The following is a 15,421-nucleotide window of genomic DNA, read 5'->3' as shown; positions in this document are numbered from 1 at the left end:
AAATATATTAAATGAAAAAAGTTGTAATTTAAAAAATTTAAAATAAAAAAACTTTAAAAATGGATTTCTTACTGTCCTTAGGCTTGTCAATTAGGGTAAGTTGCTTGGCCAGAACACTCCAAGGATTTGCCTGTTTCAACCTCCCTAGTGCCAGAATTAAAAGTGCACACTACCACTGCTTTTTTTTTAATGAATTCTGGGAAGCAAAGTCAGGTTGTTTGCATGGGAAATACTTTTGACAGCTACCTCCCCAGCACCCCCACCGCCTCACTAGTTTAATAAGGTAATATAATAAGTCTGATCTCAGTGTATAATTTTGGGTTTGTTTGAACTCAGAGATTCAACAACAATAGGGCTAATGAGATGCTCAGAGACAAAAGCACTTGCCACCAAGTCTAATAACCTGAATTTGACACCATATTCATATGGTAGGAGAAAAATCTCTCCAGAAAATTATTCTCTGACCTATGTAAGTATGTAAATACACACACAATTAATGGAACGTGAGAGAGAGAGAGAGAGAGAGAGAGAGAGAGAGAGGGAGGGAGGGAGGAGAAAAGGAAAGAAAGTCTGTAAAAGAGCTGGGTGGTTGTGTCACACACCTTTAATCCCAGCATTCGGGAGGCAGAGGCAGGCGGATCTCTGTGAGTTCGAGGCCAGCGTGGTCTACAAGAGCTAGTTCCAGGCAGGCTCCAAAGCTACAGAGAAACCCTGTCTTGAGAAACCTAAATAAATAAATAAATAAATAAATAAAATAGAATAAACAAAGGCTAGAGAGATGGCTCCGAAGTTAAGAGCCATTTGCTGCTCTGTTGCTCTTCCAGGAGAATCTACTTTAGTTTCTAGCACCCACATCAGGCAGCTTAGAACCTATAGTTGCAGTTCCAAAGATTCCCAAAACCTTCTCCTGGTTTCCACAGGCATCTGCACAAACATGGCATTTGTTCACCCAAACACATATACACACAAATTAAAATGTTTCTCTTTTAAAATGTTTTTAGAAAAAAAGAAAAGAGTGCTTAAGAATAACCAAGCAGTGGTGACACACACCTTTAGTCCCAGCCCTCTGGAGGCAGGGGCAAGCATATCTTCATGAATTCAAGGCCAGACTGGTCTACTGAGCTAGTTCTAGGACAGATAAATCTGTACGAATAAACCCTGTATCAAAAACAAAAATTAATAACTAAAAAAAAATACACTGAATAAATTACGACACATCCACAAAGACTATCATGTCACCACTTTTTTAAAATGGGATAGGGGCCTAAAGAGGTGGGATCCATCTCTAACTCCAGTTCTGGAGGATCCAAGACCCTCTTCTGGCCTCTGTGGGTACCAGGCATACAGGTAGTACAGATAAATATACAGGCAGAACACCCATACACATAAAACTATTTTTAAAGCCGGGAGTGGTAGCATACAGCTTTAAACCCAGCAAGCATGCTGTAAGTTGAGGCATGCAGGCTTCTGTACTCCAGAACAGCCAAGGCTACATAGAGAGACCCTGTCTCAAAGTTCAAATAACAAAACAACAACAAAAAAAAAACTAAAATAGAAAATGGAGCCGGGGTGGTGGTCGTTAATCCCAGCACCCAAGATACAGAGACTGATGTATCTCTGTGAGTTCAAGGCCAGTCTGGTCTACACAGTGAGTTCCAGGACAGCCAGGGCTATGACACACTGAAAGAAGGAAGAAAGGGAAGGAGGGAGAGAGAATCTTTATGTGCTAATAAGGAATGGTCGCCAGAAACACACTGAATGCAATTTTTTAAATCAAGTATAAAACAGCATATACAGTATGCTAATTTGAGTGTATAAACAAGAATTTGAAAGAAAAATATACATATATACATATTCACATAAATGAGATTCCCAAGTTTATCTTGCCATATGGTTTCTCCTTTTGTACTATGCAACTATTTTATATAGTGAAACAAGAGAAATAATAAAGAGAAATGAATTCTAAAATAAAAACTAGACATATCAACTGGTACCAATCACACAAAGAAAATAAAGAGTGCTATATATTCTAAACAACAAATATAGCCTTATTAAAATATACTCCACTGACAAAAGGAAAAAGAAACTTCAACTTTGCTGAGTACTTTTTAAAATTTATTTATTTATTTATTTATTTATTTATTTATTTATTTATTATAGTGTATGCCTGCAGGCCAGAAGAGGGCACCAGATCTCAGCACAGATGTTTGTGAGCCACCAAGTGGTTACTGGGAATTGAACTCAATCTCTGGAAAGAAGCTCAGCCAATGTGCTCTTTAACCTCTAAGTCATCTTTCCGGCCCCAAGTACTTTTTTTGAAACTACAAAGAATTGGCAATTATTATAACACTAAAAAACAGAGTACAATATGGTGTGAAAATACAACTCACATAAGTATACTTGATTTAGGAGCAAAAAAAGGTAGTTTTAAAATATAAAGTTATAGCAAATACCACCTTAAACCCTGTCAAACTTGGATCACTAATAGTGGGACACTGAATATCATGTGTCTCCAGACTTGTTCAACCTCTTAACACTGTAACACCATGTTGTCATCTGCAAAGTTCATGCTTGAGAACCTCTCAATAGTGTTGTCATAAGAATTTTAAGATTTATTAAGTTTACAATTTTTGGTTGGACTGAAGTTATAGCTATCCTCATATCTGTGGCCACAGCCTGGATGATACATACATATCATACATGAAATACACCGACTCTTAGGAAAGATTTTACAAAAAAAAAAAATAGCATACATTCAATCCTTAAGAACATAGCCTCCGGAGCTGGAGAGATGGCTCAGTGATTAAGAGCACTGGATGCTCTTGCGAAGGTCCTGAGTTCAATTCCCAGCAACCACATGGTGGCTCACAACCATCTGTAATGAGATCTGACGCCCTCCTCTGGCATGTGGGCATACATCGAGGCAGATTGTTGTATACATACATACATACATACATATATAAATCTATCTTTAAAAAAAAAGAACATAGCCTCCAATTCGAAAACAGAGCCCAGAAAAGAGCAAGTTAAACAACAGTCAATAAACAAATAACTCTAGAAAATAAGCTGTTCTTCAAAACAATCTGCTCTTTTTAAGGCAATTTCAGTATCTTGGGGAGAAGAAACTGTTCTCAATAAAAGAGATAAATGAAATGAAAAAGGAAATTGAATTCTAATTTGAAATTTTTATTTTAAAAAACAACTAGGAAATTTCAAATATAGACTGAAAATTAAAATTTTTACTAGAAGGTCAGCCAGATGGTTCAGTGTGTAAAAGCACTTGCCAATGAGCTCGTAACTTGAGTTCACTCCCCAGAACCCACAGTAGAGAAGAATAACCCCTGTGGATATCCTCGGACCTCAGCATGCACACCATGGAGCACAAACACAATAAATTACTTAACTTCTGGAGAATTATTATTACCCTAAGGTTTTGGCAATGGTAAACTAGAAATGCAAAGAATATCTATTTTTAAGAAATATTTTCTGGGCCAGTAAAATGGCTCAGCAAGTAAAGGTACCTGCTACCAAGCAAGGTGACCTAAGCTCCATCCCCAGAAATTACATAGTAAAGGAGAAAATCAACTCCCACAAGCTTCCTCTGGTCTCCACACCTACACATACACATACACAAAACAAGTTTTTAAAAAACATTTTCCAAAGTACTTTGAAACAATCTTGTCATGGTAGCTGTCATTTACTATCAAGAAGTTCAGCAAAATATGCAGACACATAAAGAATAATCCAATAATTCATATCGCTATGGAAGGCAAATAGTTCTAATACAGACAGCATATACGTTCAACCTTTTTATTCTCCCCTTTCCATTTTAACTTTTCAATGTGAGTAGATTTTATAATTGAAAAAAGAATTGGAGGGGGCAGGAAAACTAAAAGAAAATAAAGTTTGAAACAGTATTCAGGAAAAAAAATGACTGAAAAATCACTTATGAAGATGTCTACTGTCTCCTGAAAAACTTTCTCCCTAACATTAAAAAAACAGAGAGTGAAAGAAAGATTACTCAGGCCACTATCAGATGATCGATAAGAGTAAGCAGACTGCAAACAAATACTTAACACACTACAAACAGCAATAGTACTAAAACCTGTCAATGATTTAAGGAATGGTTGTCATTGCCAAACACAACACATTCAAAATGATACCTGACCCAAAATACATTCTATTATCCATTAATCCTATGTACTGCGATAACAAGAAAAGCCCTCCCTCTTCCCATATCCCATTTTAGAAGGAATCTCACTTCATATCCCTTGCTGGCCTGGAACTCACTGTGTAGACTAGGCTGACCTCAAACGTGCAGCAATCCTTCTGCCAAACACTAAGATTAGAGATGTGTAGCACCATGTCTAGCAACACATTTCTTTCAAATATTTTGTAAAATATGATAGATTGTAAATTACCTTAATATTTACTTCTGTTAACAGCAACAAAAAAATAGTAAAAAAAGTCACTATGATTAGTCACTTATCCTAATGAAATTCTTAAACATAACAAGAGATAGCTATATTGTAGAAAGAAGCTTTTACATACTTAATTCTAGCCAGAGTCTGTGACATTCATCTGTAATTCAAACTGCTATGGCCCAGGGTTGGATTTTTTGATTTGGTTTGGTTTGGCTTGGTTTTTCGAGACTGGGTTTCTCTATACCTTTGGGGCCTGTTCTGGAACCAGTTCTTGCAGACCAGGCTGGCCTCAAACTCACAGAGATCTGCCTGCCATTGCCTCGCGAGTGCTGGAATTAAAGGTGTACACCACCACTACCAGCCTTAGCCCAGGCTTGTAAACAGCCTTGGCAAATGCATATCAAGATTCCACCTCCAGTCTGCAGCAAGAGGCCCAGACCTTTAATCCCAGCAGACAAGTAGATCTTATGAAAGTTCAAAGCCAGCCTGTTCTACAGAGTGAGTTCCAGGACAGTCAGGGCTACAGATGGACACCCCTGGTGGGTCCATATTCTTGGCCCACCAGTGTTGGTACATGCCTTTGATCCCAGCACGTGGGAGGCAGAGACCGGCATATCTCTGAATTCCAGTTCCAGGACAGTCAGGTGGCTACAAAGAAACCCTGTGTCGTCATTGACCCCCCCCCAACAAAAAAAAGTCCGTATTCTTTCTACTTAATTAGAAAACATGGATTTAAGATTAACAGACAGAAAAGCCTAACTACGGGAAACATATATTTAAAAGAATACCTACGTAGTCAAAGAACTATATATACACTTAATGGTTTAAGAAAAGTAACAATTATTGCTAGCAGTGAAAAAGAAACATTTTTTTCCAAATTTAGCTGTCTAAGACACACAACAACTAGTCCTTTCCTCACTCTGAGGTAAACATATTCAGTGCCTCCTGGATGACCCCACTATCAGAATAAACAACATAATTCACATTAAAAACCAAATGCCAAACACAATTCTGAAAGTACTTTACACATTTACTATGCCTATTCTGAGCATGTTCTCCATCAAAATAGGTCACTTTCACCAAATATACTTCAATTTATCTAATCTTTTATACCACTCTAACCAACAAATCCTTCCTAATATAACATTCTATACTATAATTTTAGTATAATGTGGTTTTAGTTTGTCTGCTACATAAAAATAGAGCAACTATGTTTTTATAATATGTTATATATATGTTCTCTCTACAAAATCAAATTCCTACCTGCCATGCTTATTTAAAGATACACTCAAAAGCTGGGTGTGATGGAATGTACCTGTAATCCCAGACTTGGGAGACAGAGGTAGGAGGATCTGAGTCCAAGGCAAGCCTAGTCTACAAATTCAGTTTCACAAAAGCCAGGGCTACATAAAGAAACCTAGTCTGGAAAAAATAAAAACAAAAGCAGAGAAACTTGTATGTTAAGAGTTATCCCATTTAGCCGGGCAGTGGTGGTGCACGCCTTTAATCCCAGCACTCGAAAAATAAAAAAAAATTTTAAAAAAAGCTATCCCATTTAAAATAAATTCCTCTAAGAACTGGAGTAGGATTAGAAGGCATAAAGTAGTTTGGGAAATCCTAAAAATATTCTATTTTGAGGTACTGAGTACTGATTACATAAATATATACACTTGATGAAAACTCACTGGATTTTCATTATCTGAGTACTTATTTGGGGTTATTGTTTCGGTTTTGGTTTTGGTTTTTAGAGACAGCGTTTCGCTGTAGCTTTTGGAGCCTTCCTGAAACTAGCTCTTGTAGTCAAGGCTGGCCTCGAACTCACAGAGATCTGCCTGCCTCTGCCTCTCGAGTGCTGGGATTAAATGTGTGCACCACCACCGCCCGGCTATTATCTTTTTTTGTAGGCAGATGACAATTTACAACAGCTGAACTTTCTCATGGTATAAAAGCAGTATTATGTCATCAAACTATGGCATTACCAGGTTTAGTTATGTTAAATATATCTTAGCAGTTAAGAGCATTACCTGCTCTTCCAAAGGCCCTGAGTTCAATTCCCAGTAACCACACGGTGGCTCATAACCATCTGTAATGAGATCTGCAGGCATACATGCAGGCAGAACACTGTACACATAACTAATTAAAATATTTTTTTAGCCAAAAGCAATCTACAGATATAACGCAATGCCCAGCAAAATTCTTCAAAGACCTCGAAAAAACGGTACTCAACTTCATTTGGAAAAGCAAAAAACCCAGGATAGCTAAAACAATCTTGGGCAATAAAAGAATTTCTCAAGGCATCACAATCCCTGACTTCAAACTCTACTACAGAGCTACAGTACTGAAAACAGCCTGGTTTTGGCATAAGAACAGACAGGAGGACCAATGGAACCTAACAGAAGACTTGGATATCAATCCACGCATCTTCGAACACCTGATCCTTGACAAAGAACCAAAGAATATCAAATGAAAAAAAGAAAGCATATTTAACAAGTGGTGCTGGCATAAGAGGATATCAACATGTAGAAAAATGAAAATAGACCCATATCTATCACCACGCACAAAACTCAAGTCCAAATGGATCAAAGACCTCAACATAAAGCCAGCCACACTGAACCTTATAGAAGAGAAAAATGGGAAGTACACTTGAACACATTGGCACAAGGAAGCACAGGCACTGAGAGAAACAACTAATAAATGGGACCTCCTGAAAATGAAAAGCTTCTGTAAAGCAAAGGACATGGTCAACAAGACAAACGACAGCCTACAGAATGGGAAAAGATCTTCACTAACCCCACATCAGACAGAGGTCTGATCTCCAAAATATACAAAGAACTCAAGAAATTGGACAACAAAAGATCACATAACCCAATGGAAGAAAAATGGAGTACAGACCTAAACAGAGAAGTCTCAACAGAAAAATCTAAAATGTCTGAAAGACACTTAAGGAAATGTTCAACATCCTTAGTCATCAGAGAAATACAAATCAAAACAACTCTGAGATTCCATCTTACACCTGAAAGAATGGCCAAGATCAAAAACACTGATGACAGCTTATGCTGGAGAGGTTGTAGGGTAAAGGGAACACTTCTGCATTGCTGGTGGAAATGCAAACTGGTACATCCCCTTTGGATGTCAGTGTGGCGATTTCTCAGAAAATTAGGAAACAACCTTCCTCAAGACCCAGTAATACCACTTTTAGGTATATATCCAAAGGATGCTCAATCGTGCCACAAGGACATGTACTCAACTATGTTCATAGCAGCTTTGTCTGTCATAGCCAGAACCTGGAAACAACCTAAATGCCCCTCGACTGAAGAATGGATAAGGAAAATGTGGTACATTTACACAATGGAGAAATTTTTTACTACACAGCAGAAAAAAATAATCGACAGCTTGAATTTTGCAGGAAAATGGATGAAGCTAGAAAACATTATTTTGAGTGAGGTAACCCAGACACAGAAAGACAATTATCACATGTATTCACTCATAGGTGGTTTATAAACATAAAGCAAAGAAAGCCAGCCTACAAACCACAATCCCAGAGAACTTAAACAACAATAGGGACACTAAGAGAGACTTTCATAAATCTAATCCACATGGGAAGTAGAAAGTATAAAAAGACAAGATCTCCTGAGTAAATTGGGAGTATGGGGACCTTGGGGGAGGGATGAAGGGAGGAGGGGAGAGTCAGGGAGGGGAGCAGAGAAAAATGTAGAGTTCAATAAATATTAATAAAATAAAAATATATTTTTTAAATTTACAATGTTTTTATCAAAATGTTCTAATTTCATAGGAAGTTTACAGTATTTAAATGCAGGCCTAGAATTCTAACACTAGAGAGACAAAAACTGGAGGATTATTATGATTTCCAAGTTAGCATGCACTACACAGTAAAACCCTGTCTCTAAAATACATACATACATACATACATACATACACACATGTAAGAAAATAGGCTGGCAAAATGGGCTCCTTTACTGCCAAGTCTGATGACCTAAGTTCTAACCTCCAGCAACCTATATAGCAGAAAAAAAGAACTGACTCCAAGTTGTCCTCTGAACTACAAGAGGCCCATGTGCATCCACAGGTGTGCATATACACAATAAATAGAATCTCCAATCTAAATACCTGTGTTACTACTACATGGCACTTATACTATCACCTTTACCAAAGAAAGTAAAACCTAGAAAGGAAAACAGACAATTAATGAGGTGACTTTCATAGAGAGCTGTCACAGACAACACACATGCACTTTAATCCAGGAGTTAAATAAAGGAAAGCTTCCTGGAAAAGATATCCCCAAACTGAACCCTAGAGGTTGGATAGAAACTAACCAAGCATGGAAAGGGTTGAAAGGAAAGACAGGCAGAAGACAAGGAAACTAAATTCAGTATAAAATGCATAAAACAATTCAGGGAGAAAGCAAAGGAAGAAAAGCTCAGGCGGCAGAGAGAGAAGAACGGGTCCATGTTCAAGGCTAGCCTAGGGTCCAATGTAGGACCCTCTCAATCTCAGTACTCAAGAGGCTGAAGCAGGCAGATTTCTGTGACTTCAAAGCCACTTGGTATACACAGTGAATTACAGGAGAGTCAGGGCTACACAGTAAGATTCTGTCTCAAACAAACAAAGCTAGAGAAGACGTGGCGTGTGACAAGCCATGCTACAGCTTAAAATTTATCCTGAAAGCAACAAGAAAGCACTGAGGATCTTTCAACTGGAAAGGACAATTAAATGTGTATTCGCACCATCATGTCAATGACATTGCCTTCCAAGCTTACAATCCCATTTGGTAGAAACTACCCTGAATACCACTCTATACTTTTAACCATGATTCTGCCCCAACACACATATGTATACATATTACACAACCAATATGGGTGGCCAGGAATGGTCACTCAATGATAGCTAGCAGCCACTGGGAAGAGGAGGAAAAAAGCAAATAAAATAACTGAGCCAAAGAAATTATTTCATGAGCATTCAAATGATAAAGTCCTAGAATGCAAAGGAGTTATCTCAAGATCTGATGTTTAAAGGACAGCAGCCCCTGGGTAGTGGTGACGCTGGCCTTTAATCCTACTACTTGTGAGGCAAAGACAGGTGGATCTCTGAGTTCAAGGCCAGCCTGGTCTACAGATCAAGTTTCAGGACAACCAAGACTACACACAGAAAAACTCTGTTTCAAAAAAACCAAAATAAAATAAAAGACAACAGTCAGAAAGCAAGGTGTTGTGGTAATGACGTGGTAGTTACAAAAGCCAGAACTGAGGAATAAATGGAAGCTATAAAACAGAAGAGGAAAAGGCGGAGAGAGATTAAGCAAAAACAAATAGAAGCAAAAACAAATAATAAAGCAGTAACTAACCTGAGGTAGAATGACCTCAGCATGCACAAGACCCTGGGTTCTATTCACAGAACCATCATAAATTAAAGTGAAATCTGTCTTCTAGTGTTTCCAACTTTTTTTCTTGTTTCCAACTTAATAGGTTCCTTTTCTTCTTGAAGTAAACTTGTTTCATTTTTACTGGGCTCTCTTCTGCATGTTTCCGAAAGCACTCTTTAACTAGTTAAGGTAACCTGAGTCTCTTCCTTGCAACTGGATGAGCCTAAGAGTATTTTAGAATACTTGATTTTAACAGTGCAAAGAACATACAAGAAACAAACAGCATAAGATAGAAAGCAAAAAGATTAACCATTTGGAAAGCATCACAGAAGCCTAAGAGGCATTTGAATTTAAAATAAAAAATACAGAAAAAAAAGAAGGTTGTGAAATATTATGATAAAGAAGGTGCAAGAAATAATGACAAACTGAGCCAGGCAGTGCTGGTGCACGCCTTTAACCCCAGCACTCGGGAGGCAGAGGCAGGCGGATCTTTGTGAGTTCGAAACCAGCCTGCTCTGCAAGAGCTTGTTCCAGGACAGGCTCCAGCTCCAAAGTTACAGAGAAACCCTATCTCAAAAAAAAAAAAAGACAAACTGGATATTAGTGGTACAACTGAAAAGAATAAAAGACGATTTTCATGATTTTCTAAAAAATTGATGAGAACAGAGGGGTGCCATTAATCACGATTAAGAAATCAAGATAAATTGAATAGCACTTTCTGTCTGCTCTGTTCCTACTTTTGTGGGGAAGAGGCAGAGACAGTTCTGTTTTATTTTTGGATTGGAGTACTTATGAAATGTGACACCACCATGCAGAGGTCTTTTACCAAATGAGGTGTAAAGCAAAGACAAGAGTTCTAGATAGCCTCTGTAGATGCAGGAATCAATACATTAAATTGGAATGCTTTTGTTGGTTGTGGAGTTATGTTTTGTTGTTGCTTTGAAGGTTGTTCTTTTTTGAGACAGTCTACTCAGCCTGACTTGCCTTGAATTATTGGCAATCCTGCTTCAGCCTCTCTCAGTAATGGAACCGCAGGGTTTTTTTGTTTTGTTTTGGTTTGGTTTGGTTTGGTTTGGGTTTTCAAGATAGGATTTCTCTGTAGCTTTGGAGCCTGTCTTTGAACTAGCTCTTGTAGACCAGGCTGGCCTTGAACTCACAGAGATCCGCCTGCCTCTGCCTCTGCCTCTGCCTCCCAAGTGCTGGGATTAAAGGCAAAGGCCACCACTAACCGGCTTGGAACTGCAGTTCTATAATACCATGCTTGACTCAAGTTGATGTATTTTTAAAATATCTAAAAAGTCTGACTGTTTACTTCAAACTATTATTCCTAAAAAAAAATTAACCAAGCCGGGCGGTGGTGGCGCACGCCTTTAATCCCAGCACTCGGGAGGCAGAGGCAGGCGGATCTCTGTGAGTTCGAGACCAGCCTGGTCTACAAGAGCTAGTTCCAGGATAGGCTTCAAAGCTACAGAGAAACCCTGTCTCGAAAAACAAAAAACAAAACAAACAAACAAAAAAATTAACCATTCAAAAAATTTTTAAAAACTTAATATTTAATATCCTTGGCCAACTTACTCTCAAACTTTCTGTACCTCTTTGAAAATGTTAATGACTGAAAGGCTGAAATGGATAAAAGCACTTGCTACTCTTTCGGAGGATGGAGGTTCAAACCCCAGCACCTATGACAGGCAGCTTACAAATGCCTATAACTATAGCTTTAGGGGAGTTGATACCTTTTTCTGGCCCCCACTGACACTGGTAGACACATACATCATAAAAACTAAAATAATTAAATAAATAATAATAAAGATTAAATAAATATATACATAATTCAAAATTATGAGAAAAAATAGGGCGTATATTACTAATTTCTACTTAAGTAATATTTCTTTTGAAACATATGTTTAGCTGAGCAGAATGGTGCACATTAGCAGTTCCAACTACCTAATTAAGTAGCTGAGGCAAGAAGATCAATTGAGCCACAGAGTTCAAAATACATCAGCAGCTATATACAAAGCAGCAAATCACCATCAAATTAAAAACAAAACAAAAACAATGAATTTATACCATCTCTTCATAAACTGTATATCACTAAATTATTCAAAAAATTTAAAGTCCTACATTAGCACTGTGTGCTAGCACCTCTAATCTGAGGGCTTAGTGTGCTCAAGAGTTTGAAACCAGTCTAGGCTATATAGAGAACTCTAGGACAACTATACTAAATGGAAAAACACTATCTCACAAAAATAGCAAATGGACTGGAGACACAGCTCAACTGACAGTGTCTGCCTGGCATACACAAAGTCCTGGGTTCAGCCTAGAGCACTGCATTAAAAAGAGACAGCAGCATATTCATGCAATCCCAGCATTCCAGAGGTAGAGTTAAGGAGTTCAAGACCAGCCTGGGCTACATGAGTTTTAAGGGATATGAGACCCTATTACAAAAAATAGTAATAGTGGGACTGGAGAGGTTGCTGAAAGGTTAAGAGTTCATCCTGTTCTTGCAGAGGACCCTAGTAAGGTTCCCAGAACCTATGTCCAGCTGCTCTAACTACCTCTAACTCCAGCTTCAGGGGGTTCTGACACACTCTTTTGGCTCCAAACACTCTCATGCACATAAGCACACACAGACATACTGTAAGAAATAAAAATAAGATTTTAAAAAGTAATAGTAGTAGTAAAAATAACACATTAGGCTGTGGTTTTCACTAAAAAAACTTTTGAAAAGAACTTAATCTAGGTTTTTATGAGCTTTAACTATGGTTTCTGAAATCTTTTCCCTCTATTTATATACATCTTTGCCTCCAAAATTTACTACTAACACAAACCCCATTTTATGAATTTCGGTCACAAATTCAGCTACCTAACAGCCAATAATTTAACATGTCACAACTGAACCTATCCTTCTGTCATGAAGTAAAAATATTCATCATGTGGCCCCCACTAATAAGGGAAAAGATTAGCAAGATATCTAGAATTCTGTCCTCTCTGGATTCTCTTCCCTCAAGTCACTAAGACTAGTCAACTAGCTTATTCTATTTTATTTTATTTATTTGTTTGGGTATTTTTGGTGTTTCAAGACAAGGTTTCTTTGTGTAACAGTCCTGGCTGTCCTGAAAGTTGCTGAGATCCACCTGCCTCTGCCTTCCAAGTGCTGGGGTCTAAGGCATGCGCCACCATTGCCCAGCAACTTTATTTTACTTTTAATCTGCTCTAAAGTGACTTTTAAAAATACAAATCTGAACATTTTTCTGATGAATATAACCACCACCAAAACTAGTCAAGACAGTTGTTCAGAAAGTCAATGAGAACATCACTTAGATACACTTCTTTGTATATCGCAGAAAGTCAACGAGAACATCACTTAGATACACTGCTTTGTATAGGTTCAACACAAAAACAAAACACCAGATTTTTTTCAAATCATGAAAATCATTTATACATAACAAAACATACATTTAAAATAAAGCATTTAGAAATTTTTGGAAAAGGACTGAAAATAAATCCATATCCATCAAACTAGAATACTATCAGTCAGTAAATGAGGTTTTTCCATGCATACTATTGTTGAATGATAACGAGGACTTAGCAGTGCTATTTGAAAACAGAACCATTTGTGTATCTTAAGACTGAAGTGGATATAAGCTTGTAAATGCTGGAAATATCACCCCATACCAGTTACAGAAGCTGAAAAATAGAAAATGAGTGGCTGGAGACTAAACTTTTTAAAACTACATTACTGTTCTGACCCTTTTGACTTTAAAACGGTGTCTCACTAGTACCTATAATGTCAATTGATTTTTCTCTATATATTACACGAAGGCACACACACAATGAAAAAAAAACAAAACTTTAAGTACTAACTACAAAGATCTTATTATCCCTCACCCTTCCATCAACATTAAAATTATATACTTAACACTTAATTTAACATTACATTTCCTTTTTTGCATCTCAGGAATACAACTTCAATAAACATTTTATTCATTATTCTACTACTACTGAGAAGGCTGTTAGCAATGACTTCGACACTGAATGACATTTATATTTGCCCCGTAGAGAAGACAGCAACATCCGTTGGTAAAAATTACTAAACAACCTTAGTCTTCAGGGGTTAAGAACAGCTATAAACCCTGTTTTCCTAACAAGTTCAAAAACAGTACATTTAAAATTCTAATTAAAACCTATATATCTGTATAAATCTACAAAGAAGTGAGATAAATACTGTATGGAGACTTGCTTATCTTCATTGGCATAATGCAACTTAATCCTTACAGAAACCCCTAAAGCGTCTGATTTAGACTGGGTCTTTCGTTCTACAAAGGCAAAATGAGGAGCAAGCAAGCTGCTGACCTTGTAATGGTACACACACCCTCCTTCTCTGAGCTTCTACACTCTTCCCTCTCTCCCTTTCAGCAGCCAGCCCAAAGGGTCCAAACATGGGTCTCAGTCTGACCGCTTCAACGGCGTGAATACACTGGACTAAGTAAATAATCTCTTTAAGTTTTCCTGGAAATTTCTTTACAAGCTAAGAAAGGATCCCGACTGGGTAGAAAACAGGTAGCACGGTTTGCTTAAGAAGTGATCTTCTAGAAAAGGTACACACCACCGGGGCATGAGGGAGATCCAGGACTATGTTGGTGATTTGAAGGGCTGACCCGAGTCCAACTAGGTAACAGCATCATGACATTGAGGCTATCTGAAAGCTTGTATGGGTAGGGGGAAAAGCTAGCCAACCAGACTGGAAGTAAACTGCGGAAGGGACCCTACGAAGGCAGTGGGTAGCGATGATTCGTAGGAGAACCAGAGATCTGGGGACGCTGCAATGAGGTAGGAAGCACTAGTGGCCCTGGCTCCGGGACTGGGATTCGTCCAGACGTAACGGAGTCTAGAGGCTACAATCAGAGTCCAGAGAGTCGAAGGGGTTCTAGCAGCGGGGGATTGGGGGTGGGGGCCGGTGACAAGAATCGCCGCGGCCGCTGGTGGACAGAATGGTGTCTGGTCAATGAAAGATATGAGGGGGCAGAGTCTAGAGGGGGATTCCGGCCGCATACGGGCGTTCGCCAGGCTACAGAGACAGAGCCGCTCGCGGGGCGTCTCCGCCGGGGCGGGGCGGGGCAGCCCGCTGGGAGCCAAAGAGCCAAGCGGGAGACGTGGGCCGGGCCAGGCCGGGCGGCAGGGCCGCTGGGCGCTGGGGCGGGTCTTACCTCGGGCTGTGCCGCGGTGGCCACCACAGCCCCTTCCTCTTCTGCAGTAGCCGCTTCCCACACTCGGTTTCCAGGGTCAGGCCGGACAAAAACAGCAGAGGCCGAGGCCGCTGGGTGTCGGACGGTTCCGCGAGGGTGGGCCCAGCCGCCCTAGGGTCCGAGCAAGCGGCGTCCGCGCATCCCCCGCCCTGTCACAGAGACTCCGCCCGGCCGGGGCAGGCACATCCCCCGCCGCACCCCGCCTAGAGAGCACGCGTTGGAACGGCCGCCTCAACCCGCGGTCTCCGCTTCTGCCCGCGGGACCGGTATCTGCGCTGCAGTCCCTCCCAGTCGTGCCAGGACTTTCCGTCAGCCGCCGCCAACTGCCTCGGCGTCCCCAGTCCGCTTGGGCCTGCGCGCCCGCGCCCCCG

The 15,421-nt window shown here is 39.5% G+C and overlaps 1 protein-coding gene across 5 annotated transcripts in view; it reads right to left on the bottom strand.

The window, feature by feature from the left end:
- The window catches only part of Myo9a (myosin IXA), a 188,958-nt gene extending 173,583 nt beyond the window's left edge, over positions 1-15,375 (bottom strand). For all 5 annotated transcript variants that reach the window (XM_038322373.1, XM_038322376.1, XM_038322375.1 and 2 more), the window contains exon 1: positions 15,012-15,375. The gene's annotated coding sequence lies outside the window, so the exon portion shown is untranslated. The remainder of the gene's footprint in view (positions 1-15,011) is intronic.
- Between the last annotated feature and the right edge of the window lie 46 nt (positions 15,376-15,421).

The sequence above is a fragment of the Arvicola amphibius genome, chromosome 3, assembly GCF_903992535.2.
Source record: "Arvicola amphibius chromosome 3, mArvAmp1.2, whole genome shotgun sequence".
NCBI classification, from domain to species: Eukaryota; Metazoa; Chordata; class Mammalia; order Rodentia; family Cricetidae; genus Arvicola; species Arvicola amphibius.
The sequence above is the reverse complement of the archived record's forward strand: the minus strand, read 5'-3'. Positions and strand labels throughout refer to the sequence as shown.